At 34.7% G+C, this 17043-nt stretch overlaps 1 long non-coding RNA gene across 3 annotated transcripts in view; it reads right to left on the reverse strand.

Annotated features, from left to right (window-relative positions):
• The window catches only part of LOC105217061 (uncharacterized), a 45082-nt gene extending 29342 nt beyond the window's left edge, over positions 1–15740 (reverse strand). For 2 of the 3 annotated variants that reach the window (XR_008470505.1, XR_851966.3), the window contains exons 1-2: positions 15537–15733; positions 7397–7500 (exon numbers count right to left, since the gene is read on the reverse strand). This is a non-coding gene — a long non-coding RNA (uncharacterized LOC105217061). Of the gene's footprint in view, positions 1–7396; positions 7501–15536 lie in introns of all 3 variants that reach the window. The other variant, XR_008470506.1, reaches the window with a different exon arrangement.
• Positions 15741–17043: the final 1303 nt, after the last annotated feature.

Genomic DNA, 17043 nt, shown 5'->3' on the forward strand with positions numbered 1-17043 from the left:
TTTTTAAAATAACTTTCCAAATCGGCGTGTCTTTATTATGTAACTTTTACATCGGCTTTTATCAAATTCCTGTTTTTCAGTCTGGAACATAATATTTCAGCTTTCTCTTTTGTTAGTCCTAAATCTCTTATAAGATCTTCAAAATAAGCTTGGTCTATCAAATTAGGACATATGTTTAAACTACCAGGAGGCAAATAACTTATATCTGATAAGTTTTCAACGGTCGCAGTTATTTCTGTATTGGCGTATGCCATATTGGCCGAAAATGTATGTGTAGGCGGTTGAGGAACACCTTCACAGCGCACTTCTGGTAAAATGACATTATTTGTTGCTTCGTATGTCATTATCGCGTAGTGCCTTTGGCTTCTACCAAATTTGTAATTTACGCAGAAATAGCATGTAGCATGTCTGAGTTGTGATTTTCAGGTTCAATCCATATAATAGGCGCAGAAAATGGCAGCGCCTTAGTACCGCCTTTGTACCAGGTCAAAAGACCACTTTCGCAAGTAGTACATACAGTTTTTAGTATCCAAGCTTCACATAAAAATCGTATTCCAAAGAAAAGAAAATATGGTTCTTCAATTGTAAGGAATATCTTTCTTCTGCTTTAAAGGTGCGTAAAATGTCCACAAATAAAACAAAACCAATCTCTTAATTTGCAAACAGAATCCGCCATGCTTATTTCAGCTTTAATTGTTCTTTTTTTATATTAATTTTAGTAAAAATCACACCCGATATGTACTGCTTAGTAAGTCAATTATGCTTAATTTTATCACACCCGATTTGTAAGTCACAGCAGACTAGGCGTGAGAACTCAGTGTTTGGCCCGGCCGAACTTGACGACGTTTTCACCTACTTTGTATATGTTGACGTGTAATTTTGCCAATTAATCGTAAAGAGCTTTATTTACAACAATGGTGTCTTTGGTGACTCCCACTGAAATTTTCCGCCAAACATTTTCGTACAATATTTTAATCCTTAAATGTCCTTTTTTAAAGGATATTTTTTGATTTTCTCGAAAAAAGGGTCAAATTGACCCATATAGAAACCGGTTAGAGGGTTAAGATCTTCCACAAAAATAATCCTCATACAATTCCACAATACAACTCTTTTTTTTCAATATTTCCTTATTTATTGAATCTGGTTTTACTTTAAGCCTAACAACAAGTTATAAAATCTTAAATCTATTTAAAAACTAGACAAGCTCAACCAAGTGATTGAGCTGTATTGGTGAAACGTTGCTCTTTAGTTCGCAGGCATATCCCTTCTTTTTAGGCGTGTTTGATCGCAGGAATGTACTAAAGCATTAGCCAATGGGTTTGGGTGATCACGGAGTTTAGATAAATATTTCAATCTGCTGTCCTCTACTTCTTTCTTTACCATAGGGATACCAAGATCTTTATGGATATTTTCATTGCGCATGTACCATGGTGAGCACGTGATTGATCTAAGCAACTTCGATTGGAACCTTTGTATTATATCAATATTAGTTGCACAGGACGTACCTCACAGTTGACTGCCATACATCCAAATTGGCTTTATGACCGCATTGTATAAAAGCACTTTGTTGTCTAAGCTAAGTTTAGAGTTTTTATTTAGAAGCCAATTTAAATTTGCAGCTCTTATCTTCATGCACGTTATTTTACTAGATATATGTTTTCTCCACGTAAGCCTTCTATCTAGGTGAATACCAAGATAGGTAACTTCATTCGCTTGAGGCACTAGAATATTGTTCATTTTTACTGCCGGGCACGTTTTTGGTCTTAGGGAAAATGTAACATGCTTGCACTTTTGTTCATTTACATTTATACGCCAGTTTGCTAGCCATTCTTCGACAGAACTTAAGTGCTTTGCTAATATTCTTGATGCTATAATGGGACATTTGTTACGACTCACTAAAGCTGTGTCATCCGCAAAAGTTGATGTCAAAACATTATTAGCAGTTGGAAGATCAGCTGTATATATGATGTAAAGAGTTGGGCCTAAAACACTGCCCTGTGGTACTCCAGCCCTTATTGAACGTTCATCAGATATAAAATCACCTACTTTTACAGCAAATTTTCTATTTTTTAAATAGGACTCCAAGGTTTTATGCAATTGGAAAGGTAAACTTTTTTTAATCTTATACAAAAGTCCTTCATGCCACACTTTATCAAACGCCTGAGCCACATCTAGAAATATAGCAGAACAGTACTCTCTATGTTCGAATGCCGTCCTAATTTCGTTAGTAATTCTATTTACTTGCTCTACAGTGCCATGTTTTGCACGAAAACCGAATTGGTGCGTTGGTATAACATTATTTTCATGAAGGAAAGGAGACATCTTTGATAGTAACACTTTTTCAAATATTTTAGAAAGACAGGGTAGGAGACTGATTGGTCTGTATGAAGACGGCTGTGTCAGGTCTTTCCCCGGTTTATCTATCATGATTATCTGCGACTTTTTTCATGAAATAGGATAGTATCCGAAATTAAAAATTGCATTAAAGAGCAAGGAGAGCACTGTTAAAGCAATATTTGGTAACTCAATTAGCATTTTTGGAGTAATATTATCGTGGCCTGACGATTTTTTTGGGTTAAGCTCTTTTATGATACTAACAATTTCAGTAGTTGAAGTCTTAATAGACCCAAGCGACTCGTTTGCGGTATTGTGGATGATTGGCAACTTAAAATTGTTCTTTGGGCAATTTGATTGAAATACCTTTCCTAGGTGATTTGCAAAACAATTTGCCTTATCTTCGTCACTTCGTTCCCATTTTCCACCCAAGCCTCTTAAAGGCATGTTGGAGTCGACTGGAGGCTTCGTAGACTTTTGGGCTTTCCAAAGGGAGTTTCGTTTACTTGAATTTGGACACAGTTTCGTTATATAATTTTGAGTGTTATATTCTTCCTCGCTTTTAAGTGCTTTTTTTAGTTTACGCACAGCAGATTTCAGTTGGAGCTGAGTAGAAGGGGAACGATTTATTTGCCATTCACGTCTAGCTCGCCTTTTTCATTTACAAGCTTTTCAATTTCGCTATTAGTGATTTTTCGGCGACCAAGAGGCTTATAATTCTTATTTGGTGTTGCTAAGACTGCTGCATTAGTTATTATATCATTGAGTTCTCTTATGCCTTCGTCAATGTCACATTCTGTGTTTGTTTTTAGATCAATATTAATGTGGCTACTTACGTATTTTTTGTATTTTAGCCAGTTCGTTTTATGAGATGTTAGGCCCACTTTCGTTTCAACAAATATGGGTTGTTCACATAACTTTATTAGTACAGGCGAATGATCAGAAGATAGATCAGTACATGTATCAGCTGTCATAAGCGATCTATCTATATTTTTGATTACAGCGAAATCAATTAGATCTGGTATTTTGTTACGATCACTGGGCCAGTATGTTGGCTTGCCAGGAGATATTATATCAAGATTATTATACTTATTCATAATAGTGTTGTACAGCTGGCGTCCTTTCGGATTAATAAGACGTGAACCCCAGTACATGTGTTTTGCATTATAATCTCCACCTGCTAGAAATCTATGACCTAGCGTACCAAAAAAGTCTTTAAATTCTCTATCTGTAATTTTAAAACGAGGTGGGCAGTATATAGCCGTTAGATTTAAATCACAATTCCGATTTTTTAACGATATTGTTGTAGCTTGTAAGTGGGCTGTAGCATGAGATTCCCGAGCATAGTGGTTTAACGGATTTCTAACCAACACTGCCGTTCCACCGTGTGCTTTTCCATCCGGGTGATTTGTAACATACAGTCTAAATCCCGGTATTTTAAAATTGTTTTTGTTTGTCAGATGAGTCTCTGATATTAGCATTACATCTATATTTTTTCAGACAGAAATTTAATAATCTCTAATTTATGTTGGTTAATACCATTAGCATTCCATATACAGATATTTAGTACGCTCATTTTTTACTTAATAAAGTTTGCAGCATTTGGTTTTGTGATTTTATTAAATCTTGGATCATGCTTTGCATAGTATACATAAATTGTGTCATACATTGCGTAAGATTTATAATCATGGTTTCAATACCTCCTGTTGGTGGATTTTGCGGTAGTTGCATTTGTACCGTGTTGCCTTTTACAACATTGGCATAGCTCCCTTGTACTGCAGTATTTTTAAGTATACCGGGTTTTGTAATGTGGTCTGTGATATCTATAATTTCATTACGGGGTGTATGTAATATTTGGTTACGACGTGCGACCATAAGAATTCTCTCAGACATGCCTTTGGCTTCTACCAAATTTGTAATTTACGCAGAAATAGCATGTATCTGATTTGTGATTTTTAGGTTGAATCCATAAAATAGGCGCAGAAAATGGCAGCGCCTTAGTACCGCCTTTGTACCAGGTCAAAAGACCACTTTCGCAAGTAGTACATACAGTATCCAAGTTTCACATAAACATCGTATTCCAAAGAAAAGAAAATATGGTTCTTCAATTGTAAGGAATATCTTTCTTCTGCTTTAAAGGTGCGTAAAATGTCCACAAATAAAACAAAACCAATCTCTTAATTTGCAAACAGAATCCGCCATGCTTATTTCAGCTTTAATTGTTCTTTTTTTATATTAATTTTAGTAAAAATCACACCCGATATGTACTGCTTAGTAAGTCAATTATGCTTAATTTTATCACACCCGATTTGTAAGTCACAGCTGACTAGACGCGAGAACTCAGTGTTTGTCCCGGCCGAACTTGACGACGTTTTCACCTACTTTGTATATGTTGGCGTGTAATTTTGCCAATTAATCGTAAAGAGCTTTATTTTCAACAATGGTGTCTTTGGTGACCCCAACTGAAATTTTCCGTCAAACATTTTCGTAGAATATTTTAATCCTCAAATGTCCTTTTTTAAAGGATATTTTTTGATTTTTTTCGAAAAAAGTGTCAAATCTTCCACAAAAATAATTCTCATACAATTCCACAATACAATTCTGGCCATAAGAATTCTCTCAGACATTAACTAACAACATTTTTTTCATATAGTATAATGCTCCCTTCGACCAAAAAATGAAAACTTTGACCCACTGTAAAGAAAAACTCAGACGTGCTGGACCATTAGTTTGTTCTACAAAAATTATCTACTCAACATACCCTTTCAGAATTATGGGGTCGCTATTCTGTCTTCATTTGTTGGACAGTATAATTAAACTGCAGTTAACATATTTTTGTTTTAAAAACTCTGACATTCACCATTTATATATATATCATATACTTTTACTTAATAAATTAGACATGCGATTTAGAACTGCTGTTATCGATAGTTATAGCATTTGGTTTAGAGAAACCCTATTTAGTTTTTAGGACTGTGCCCTTTGTGTTGAAGGTTCCATAGAAATAGATATTTTACCATAACACTGTAACTGAAAAAAGTAGTTAATTCAGGAGATTGAGTCATATGAAAAACAGTATATTCTCCGTTTTTCTAAGTTAGCCTTCAAATTCTAAATATTTGCCTTTATACTCGCAATGTTTGAGCCCATCATAAACCTATCTAGGAAATAATTTTAATACAAGCTAATTCTCCAAGATGGTTGGAGACAAAATATCTGTTTCTGCATCTTGCTTTTGATTACGAAGGAGTTCAGAAGCAAGTAGCAGCATGTTTCTAATTCGACATTACTTATTGGAACACCTGCAACTAAGGCAGGAGATCATTGCATAAAATTAAAAATTTAGCTCAGCTCAGCCTCTGGCCTGAGGCCATTGAAAAAGTTTCATAGTTAAAAATCCAGTTAGGCATTTGAATGGTTTGAGATTGGGCTATTGGGCAGCTCCTCAGCAACATTATTTAAGGAAGGCGAGCTAGAACCTGGTACGTAGTTTGGCCAATAAAGCTAAATATTTAGCAGCTGGTAAAGCAAAAATAGCAAATAGTAAATAAACAATAAGAAAAAGAACTGAAAGTTAACGTTGGAATGCGGATCATAAACTGAAATAACAACAACAACAACAAATAGCACTTGAGCCGTTAAAAATGTGTTAAGATGTAGGATTAGGCTAAAGCGCCTCTATATATGCTTTTTATATCTTGTGCGTTTGTTTTTGCAGTAGTATGAATGAGTTGTGCGTTATGGCCATGTATGTGTGTGTGCTCGTTGTCCTGGTCTAGAAGATATTCTATTGTTTATTCATACATGTGTATTCATACATTGTTAACCGAAAAGCTATAAAGTGCCATAAATAAAGCTATGAAGTTTGATACAGAGGCAGTAGGCAGGGACGTCGGATAATATAATATTGGATAATGTGTGAAATCGATCACGCTTACTTGTCATACAAAGGTTGCTTGAAACTACTAAAATGCTGTAATTCAGTAAGGAAAAACCAGAAACCCTAAATTTAATGGAAAATATGGTATGCAAGAGTTGCACTCAGATTGGTACAAAAAAATTTAAAATGGACGTGACGTTGCCCACTTTTTATTAAAAAACCATAGCTCATAAACTATTTCACCAATTTCAATGACATTTGGTATGGAATCTTTCTTGACGCTCCCATGCTACGAATAGGAAAGGAAAAAATCGGTGTACAACCACGCATACTTCCCATATTCCACAATTTGAAATTCTCTTGCAGTCGTTCGCTTTATAATGAAGACATCGGAACAAACCTTTGTACTGACACTTCATTGGAGTACATAGCCTTCATGAAACAGCACATTGTTTTTCATCAAATGGGTATTTTTTATAATTTCTTATTCAAATGTCACGGAAACTGGATATGTTTTCTCTTTCCAAGGTAGTTTAAAAGAATCTTTACCTCGTTATTTTTTGGTCGATTAACAATTCGCATAAACATAATCATTAAGATATTACCAACACTGACCCCTCTTTGTAGTTATCCGTAATAGTTTCCTTTTGACATTAATTGCATTCATAGAATCTCAGAACATTTTCACCATTTCATTTCATTTTAATTCATATCATAGTTTCGCCATACAAAATGCACGTATAACTTTGATCCAGCTACTTGTTGGTGTCAAAATGGAAACGTTTTCTTACAACAAATGAAATGGATTGTTTGCTAGTGACGTCATCTCATGGAAGTGCTCCGAACTTTCCAGCTAGATTGTGTCTTTGTCATTCCTTTTTGTTTGTATACTTGTCGATTTAAGTTAAAATAAACTTATGAAATGTCAGTAAAAATGAAAGCTAGGCATTGCTTAATCGGTTTGGTCAGTAATTTGGTACTTCAAACTTAAATAGCAATTGAAAAATTATACTTTGTGCCCCTCGGTCACCTCAAATACTTCCAGCCCATAAAAGTTCGAAGTTCACAAAAACAAACAAAGACTTTTATAGCCGGAATACGGGAGTAAAACGTAAGAAAGTTAACAAATAACAAAGTTTATATAATCATGCATAACGAAGTTTAGGAGAGAGAAAGACTTACCTTTGATTATTGTCCTTATACAGCCATTATGCTTTCGGCGCCTGCCGAATTTGGTGCGCATTGGGGTTCATTAGACCCTTGAGTGTCAAACTAATTGGATGTATCTGCAAAAATAATACAGAAAATATTATAATAACATGAGATAAATGGAAAGCGTTGTGTACTGTATCAATTTCTTGCACTGCGAGTGTGTGATCATTTACAGTTACAAGATGGCAAGTTATAGATTACATTTGTAGCACTCAAAGATTTTATTTGAAGGTGAAAGATATTAACGTTGAATGAGATGATTGCTGATGCTAAATCTAGATAACGGAAGAAACCGGACGGTAATGCTGTGGTTAAATGCTTAGAAACCAGAAAGCAATTATACTCAAACCACCTATATTTTCGCGTTCTTTTTTTCAGTCTTTTTTCCGTTATCATATTTTTACTGGTTTTTCGCTAGTTACTTTCAACTGCTTGCTTATAACCCATTTACATTTGCTTTGCATTACTATCGCTCTGGTTATAAGCATAGCTGTAGCGCTTCGCGACGTCTCAGGCAGTTTATTTTGGCTCTTGAAAATCCTCCTGCTACTGGTAAGCTCACTTTATAACTCTGTAGACGCTAGCGTCATTGCAGTTGCTTTAGAAATCTCTCCTGAAGTCGCTTAGGTTACTTGTTTGTTGGATTGTTAACTGCTATGGTGTGCCGGCGTGTGAGAATGGTTGGTGACAGAAACTTGATATGTAGACTCGGCACACATAATTGCTGAAGACATTTGCTACAAACCGAAATGGATTCATACACATCCTTTACAAATCTGAAGTGCAATTCCAGTATAAGCCGTAAGCCTATGCCAACACACCCATCCAAACACATAAAAGAAGTCGGATGCATCTGTAACCCTAACTCCTATTCAACAAATTATTATAAATTCAAGTATTCCAACGATTAATGTATGTATATTTTACACTGGCGGTACATTAATCTGAAAGGAATCTACAGCAGTGAAAAAATATATAATTGATTGTATGAAGTGTACACGTGGTCACGTATTGAGTAAGAACATTTTTGGTATCAGTCTATCACGTAATTTTTCACTGCCATTTCAGCGAGCCGTCTTTTGGTGAGATATCTCAACTAAGCCGTTATACATTATGCAGCGTATTGAATGGGTAAATCAGGGCTAAACAGTATGGTTACTGACATAATTCTTTATCTGCATGTAAACCCTAGTCGGAAAACAAAAAAAAAAAAAAAAGAATTTTGAAAAACAAAAGTAAGATGAAGGGGAAATTAAACTGAAACCAAGAAGAATTGCTGCGCTTGAGAAACTTTCGGGGCATAAGAAACAGTAAAAACTCTGCTCAGCGCGCTTCATGTGCTTTCCCGTTCCAACGTCATCTTTCTTCCTATTACACATTTGTTCCCTACTCTTTATTCGGTTCGTTGCAAGTGTAGGGGTTGGCAGATTGCATGGACATCGACGTTGGTGATGGTGATGAAGATGTTAATGGGGAAGTTGCTTTGAATCAAATAAAAATAGAGAAGAAAATATTGTGCGGAAGTCAAGTGTGACAACACGGATGGAAATGCAATGATGCACAGACCATTGAGTTTAAGTTTGTTACACTTATCGAATGTTGATACCATGAAGACTGGAATGTAGGAACATAGATGCAGGTAACACTTGCAGATCGAGTATGTGTAGTTGTTTTACTTACTATACACATATATATGTAATTAGTACTGCGGTAATGGTAATACAATTGTAAGAAATATTTAAAAACTGCATATTATAAATGCCACCAAACAAGATGTCTGGCTATATAATTTAAGCAAAGAATTTTTTATTATAAAGTATTTCACTCGTAATGGTAGCGTAGATATAAGAATAAATATTTTGCGATTCCAAAATAATGATTCGCACAATTCTTTACCTCCTTTACTAGATCGTGGGTATACTCTTAAATACTACATTGATCACTTATGTTTAAGGACAGTCGTATATTTATAATTCTTCACAACAACTCTTGTTTCTCCTAAGTAACATTCCCTCTTTCTTTACGAACTGAGATTATGACCATTTTGAAAAGTTCATTCGTTCAATGAAGATTAGAACGAATTGAAGAGCGATGAGAAAAATAAATTTTGTTATGTTTATGTCGTCGAATAACTCGTACAGTTCATCGTTCCATCGTCTGCGGTATTCGCTGTTGCCAATGTAAGTAGGACCATAAGTCTTTCGCAAAACCTTTCTCTCGAAAACTCCACGCGTCGTCTCATCGGATGTTGGCATCGTCACGCTTCAGCGCCATACATCAGGACGGGAATAATGAGCGACTTGTAGAGTTTGATTTTCGTTCGTCAAGAGAAGACTTTACTTTTTATTTTATTTATTACTTTATTACCTACTCAGTCCAAAGTAGCACCTGTTGGCAGGAGTTATTCTGTGTTGAATTTCGAGGATGACATTGTTGTTGTTGTTGTTGTTTATGCTGGTTCCTAAATAGAGGAAATTATCTACGACTTCTAAACTATCTATGACCGCCAACAGTGACGGATGAGCCAAGACGCGAATGCGCTGACTGTTTGTTTGATAGCAGGAGATATTTCGTCTCATCCTCATTCACCACCAAGCCCATTCGCTTCCTTATCCAATCTGGAAAAAGCAGAATTAACGGCGCGGTTGTTGCTTCCGACTTATATATAGTAAAAGAAATCTGGTATAATTCCTGGGCCGATTTCAACCATATTACCCACAAAGCTGCACTATATTAAAGATGTTACGTTCACTTAATTTGTGTACTCTCGTAACAAATTTGCTTAGCAAGAAAGTAAGAGTGTATTCGATATAGTGTACCTTGGTGTTGAAAATGAGTGAAATCGGTTCAGGAATTACCTCAGCCCTCATATACTATATATGATGATTTTCGTTATTATATTTGACTTTACGTCTTATGAGGGTGAAATTATGCGATATCTTAATAAAATGCGAGAGTATAAAATGTTCGGTTGCACTCAAAGTTAGCCTTTCCTTACGTGTTCTAAGATATCTTACATATTAAGCGATATACATGGTATGAAGTCCACTGGAAGTTCATTATGTGAAGTATATGGGAGCTAGCGAAAGTATTGATCCGATTTTGCCCATTTTCGGCACAGAGACACACTGTACAGGGAAAACATACCCTCTGAATTTCTTTAGAAAACCTAAGAGATATACCGATATTTTCAGTAAAATCTTAGCCACAGACTTTGATGTCCTTATATTCCATATCTGGTACCTTGACACGTGTACCAAGTTTCATTGAGATATCTAAATTTTTACTAAAGTTACAGCTTGCACAGACGGACGTACAGGCAGACACCCGGATCACGTTGGTATTATGTATAGCCCTCTATCTAACCATTATACTCCGTGTAACATGTTGCAAGAGTATAAATATAAGATATAAATAATATTAGATATATGGGAGCTAGAGAGAGTAATTACCTTAGTTTTGGCACAAATTATAAGGAATTATTATAAGGAAATGATTGTGTTTGACTTTCTATAAAATATATTAAAGATTTATCGATTTGTGGAAAAAAAAGAAATTAGCCACTGAAGTCCTCATGTTACATATATGGAGTTTTGAAAAGTTATAGTCCGATTTCCATTGAGCAATACTTCAATGCAGTATTTGTGCAAAGCTCGATTCCGATGTTTTCACTGATGCTTCCTTTATATATTGTAAAGTGAAGGACTCAGGTGGAATTCAAAAATGTATTATATTATAATTAGGTATCAGCAGATATTTCCAATCCAACCATTTGAATATCAAGTATTCATGTACAAAATTAAGCTACAGTTGATTGAGTATACTATGAACAATATTTATTGGTTGTATAATATTTTTCAATTGCAATAATGCAATGTTAACCTAATTAGCAGCTTGTAATAATCATTATTTATTCATTATTTTTTTATACACACATAATTTGTATGAATTACTATTAAAATTAAGATATTTTAAAATAAACTTGTGGCATCATTCATTAATAAAATAATACCGATTAACCAATGCTTAAAATGATTACACCGTTACATAAACATGTAATTTGCGAGTTGTTGTATTGGTAGGGGCATACTAGGGTGGTTCATCCATTTTGAAAATTAAAAACGATAGAAATGGCATTTTGGATTATTACCCAATAGTACTAATTAATAATAATTAAACTTTAAAACAGTTTTGTTAACAATACGTAATGCGTATACCAGTATTCATATGTTTAGTCTCCAAATGTTCGTGTCAATCTTAATGTGGTCCTACTACTCGATGTATTAATAACAAAAGCACTGAACTACATATATGATTGCTTTAGAAAGAAATTGTTCTAATAATTTTAACTAATGATCAGTAACCAATTTTTACCTATTTAAAACTAATGTCCTAAAAGTTCTTGATCTTAGAAAGTATTTCAGCGATTTGTGGGAAATGATGAACTTATAATACCTGACAGTAAGATGACATCGAGTAATACAATGAACAAAATCTATGAATTTGTTTCCAGACAAATTGCTCCGAATAATGATCGACACAACCTAAATTCAAATCGAATTTCCTAGTTAAAATGAGGTGCTTTAGAAAACTATTTCCAATTTATTTGCTAATTGTGTACCACACTAATGTTGTGTTTCCATAGTTGCTACCACATGCTAAATATTGATCCGTGTGCCGCTGCAACCGCAAATACATATATAAACACCTGAGCTGATTGGAGCGATGACGATAAGGGCCGCCACTACCGATAAGCCGCGATAACATAGTGCGGTGTAGTTGCACCGGCGGCATAACTACGTTTGATCGCAAAATGTTAATTAACGTTTTTCGCCTTTTAAAAATTTTATCTATCGCTCGCTTATCATCCATCTCTTCGGAAAACATGCAGAGATCAGTGAGGCCGCATTTCACTAAATATATTTAAATTGTCGTGGAGAGCGAATCTCCATTTTAGATTATCTTAAAAACTGCTGCTGCATATACAGAGGTAGTCAAAATTATTTACACATCGGACGTTTTTTTTTACATGTTTCACAGAAAAAGCTTTCGCTTGTTGTTGTTGTTGTCGCAGGGTAACAAAATGCTATGTTGTTGTAAACCTTGATCTATTCCCGAGAGAATGAAGTCGGTTTGGCTAGAAATATGGTGGAAAAATAAGCAAATGAACTGAAGACTCGGAGTAGTCAAAAGTATTTACACACAACATAAACTCTATTATCCTGTTCTTATTTAATGATAAATATAACATTTTAATGTTCAGTATAAATTCCTATTCTAAGGCGATAAATTCATAATGGGTTACATTACCATTGGCGTCAATACGAGCCTGCTTTATGGTCCGAATTGATTCAACACAATTGTGCGCTAAGTGAACAGTTAATTTAGACCAAATGTCGGTAATTTCGGCGATTTCGGTTATTATATCAATTGTCCTCTGATATTTAACGAAAGACCAATCATTTTGACTAAAGTTTTGGTCAGGGCTGTGCGGAGGTCAACTTGATTTGCTTCATTTAAAACTTTTGAAGGTAAAGATCCTTCATGAAATGGAGCATTATCCTGTTGTAAAATGTAGTCAATAGTTGGAAAAGGCCGACGGGCCACTACAATGGCATGGTCATGTGAATTCTGATATATCCGGATGATTTAGGGTCACTAAATTAGTACCAAATCTTCAAAACAGAAGTAAGGAAAATTTCCCCAAAGAATCAAAAAAAGTCACAAATCATCACTCCCGACTCTATTTAGCTTCTAAGCTGCATTATTCTTATTCTCACGTGGTAAATGCATAAAGCGTTTACTAAAGAAGCCCTGGAACAAAAAATCAGCCTTATCTGTCCACGACAGGCTTTAGGATGCATTTTAAGGCAAATGAGAGGCATATCGCTTTTTTGGTTTCGGAAGTGGTCAACTTTATGCACAACGTATGTATTTATGTTACTATTTTTAAATGTCCTTAGCAGTGTAGCATCATTGGCTGTTCATGCAATATGCTGATTCGATGATGCTGCAATATTAAGAGGACTAATTGTGGGATTTTGTAAGACAGTTCCTACTAATCTTCTGCATTCTCTTTGAGTTATCACAGGTTTCCGCCCAATTATCTTTAAACTGTCCTTGCAACACTTCGTTTCCTTCTTTTTAATAACATTATAAACAGTATTCCATCAAATTCTATCAATTTTAACTAACTCCGAAGCCTAAACCCGAGTCTTAAACTTAGTAATAGTCTTCAATCTAGTTATAATCGATAATTCCTTTGTTTTGGATATTTTATTTACCAATTTTTATATTTTAAGGCTGAGTTAGGTTGTTAAGAATGCAATAGAATCAAATTGCTACTTTTGCTCAAACCAAATCCAGGATAAAGGCTAAATCGCCGTGTGTAAATACTTTCGACGCAAAAAAATGTGTGTAAATACTTTTGACTACTCCGAGTCTTCAGTTCATTTGCTTATTTTTCCACCATATTTCTAGCTATTCTAGCCAAACCGACCTCATTCGCTCGGTAAAAGATCAAGGTTTACAACAACATATCATTTTGTTACCCTGAGACAACAACAACAACAAGCGAAAGCTTTTTCTGTGAAACATGTAAAAAAACGTCCGATGTGTAAATAATTTTGACTACCTCTGTACATTAGTACTATATGTACATAACGGTATAATGTTGTTCACGGCCTCTCCATTCCGTTGCTTTACCGCTATTTTACGAAAAAAGAAGTCGTAGTTTTGTTCAATGAGTTTTTGAATACTATGATATATTTTCGGTGAAACTTTTAAAATCAAAAAACAATAATAACAAATTTATTATTTATAAGTAAATATATAAACTAATAACATATAACAAGGGGTCTAAGTGGTCATGAAAATAACGGTGGTAGCCTTAGCCAAATTTATGAAGAAAATTTCGTCTTTCATAAACCATAGTAGCTTAGTAGCTTGGTTCTCCATACTTAATAAAATTATTACCGTCGCTCTTATTGAATTAAAACAGTATGGAACATATTTTATAATGCTTTCTAACTTTTTGGTTGAATTTGAACTGGATATTTCCAGCAGCAAGTTAAACAACTCTGTGTTATTGTATTTCTGAACATTCTTGGACGACAATTAAATGACAAATCTTCACATTTTCCATAATATTAAATTAATTGTATGCGCCGTACAAAAATGTGTTTTACAATTATTTGAATCGGTTTAAAAAAATTCCTCAAACGTTAAGTACTCTCAATTAAAACGGCAAAACAAATAACACTTGAACCAAAAGAACAAAACCCATGCGAGCATATTTACACAATAATAATACGGTTGCACAAAGTCAAATGCACTGCAGCCATCCTTTCCTACCAGTCACTTAACGCGCTTAAACGCCCTGCGGCTGTCGGCAGGCAGTATTAATATATTCGCGTGTGTGTTAGCTTGTCTGTCGTATTTGTTTTTATCATTAATTATGCGTAGCATGTGACTTCGCAACAACGACCGACTGACCGAGTTATGGCTGCGTTGCTGTCAACAACATTTGCAGCCAATTAACTTTCCGCGAGAAAATTCACAAATATAATTGCGCAAAAGTAAACCTTTTCACATCCACACATGCAATTAGCGGTTAGCTTTTTTCGTTACTTTTCTTTTATATATTTTAGTATATCACATGCATAGTTTCACCTGAGTTTCCGGTTACCATATTATATTCTGTTATAATGCAAGTAAGCGGCAGATTGCTGCTAAAAGGTAGGCGCAGACATTTTTTAGTAGCACATTGGGTACGGACGTGTGAGTTTACGTTTTTGTTATTTTTATTGACTTTTCGATACATAGTTATTTCAATAATAATATTTGTTGTTGTTGATGTCATTTCAATAACATTTCTGTCAGTGGAAAATGTCACAGCCAATGCAAAATATGTCACAACCAATTAGCATCGCTTTAGCTCACAGTGAAGCGGCTGGCGACCTACTCGCTTGTCACATTGCAATGCATTGGCAAGCTAACATTAAAGACAGCAATAAATATTATAAACTAAACTTTTGAAATATTTTTTAATGCACATTTGTAGTACATGTTTAATATGTATTTTTTATAAATTTTGGTTTTTCTATTTTACCAGCTTCCCCACAACATTCAGAAAAGGTTGAAAGAGTTCCTCAAATTCGGTTACCACAGCATATCCTATGGAAATATATGTATACACACACACTCTAAAAATTCTCTATAGACACATACACTACTGTAGTAGGTGTTGTTGTATTAAAATGTGTCCTTTGTATATCATTCCGATAAAGTTACTAGTTGTGTTGAATGCGCGATGGTAACTGAATGACGCAGTGGTCTATCTAGGCGCTACAAAAACATTGCTATTGGAGCACAATCGTGGTGAATTTCTATTGAGATTGCTCTGAGAGAAAACTCGTGAGCGCGCAAAGGATGCTGTGAAACAGCTGAGTATAAAGCACATTAATTCCGATAGTGAAATGTGGAGAGCGAGAGTAATGAAGAGAGCAGCCTTAAGTGATAAGAAAGCTTCACATGTAAAAAACCACCTGGATCTTATTTATATAAATTTTTATATTTATTTTACTTTGCTTGTATATATTGTGTTTATATTTAGTAGTATATGTACATATGTACAATGTAGCCCATAACAAAGCATTTCTTTTTATACAAAAATTTTTATTTAGACTTATGCAACAATTATCTTTAGTTCTATTATGAAATAAGACACCACAATTTCCATTTGTTTCCTCATATTCAAAATGGTCAATTAATCCATGTAACATAGCTCCTAATCTCTCTTTTCCTATAATTGATGGAACATAATTTCACAATCAAGTCTTGACTATTGAAAGTAGCAACCAAATCATTATTGCATATTTCAATCTTTCGCATTCCTGAGTGAGAGAGAAATTATCCATATCCCGATATTTTATTATTTTTATTCTGATATTCATTAGTTATCGGATTCTTAATCATTAGTTCTAAATGGAATTAAATTAGCTCATTGTATAAAGGCCCTGCTGACTGTCGAACTTGCGGAACAGTTGCCATCAAATTATAATTTCAGTGGACCCACAAATCAGACTAGTGAATGAGAAAACTCTCCACGGTTCTTCACAAAAGTGCAATGTTGCATCCCCAGTATATTTCGTAAAATTCCATAGTATTATTAAATGCAAGTTGTATTTGAGCTTATCTCATTTACTATCTTTTAGTTCCATTCTCCTTTAATAACTCCAGTTTTTCCTATTTATTCGTTAAATATACGGTATGGTAACTGTTGTTGGCTCACGCACTATAAAATGTGAATACTGAGAGCTGTCTCTTCCTTAAAAAATATTCAGAAATAATTGGTCGATAATAACCTTTAGCACATATGTAAATGTACACAATTCAATAATCATGAGTCTACTATGAGATGGCCTTTCAGTTTTCTGCAACGGCCAGCGGCAAGGTCTGCATGCGCGCGCTTTTTGCTGCAACAACAAGTTTATGTACTGAATTAAAATATATAAGTATATATTTAGCTATGTATTAGAGAACTTAAGCTGCTAATATTTTCCGGCTAGCCGGTCGTGCGCCAACATCTAATGCGACCCCTCATACCCGCTAATGTG

This window comes from Zeugodacus cucurbitae, chromosome 3 (genome assembly GCF_028554725.1).
Source record: "Zeugodacus cucurbitae isolate PBARC_wt_2022May chromosome 3, idZeuCucr1.2, whole genome shotgun sequence".
Taxonomy (NCBI): domain Eukaryota; kingdom Metazoa; phylum Arthropoda; class Insecta; order Diptera; family Tephritidae; genus Zeugodacus; species Zeugodacus cucurbitae.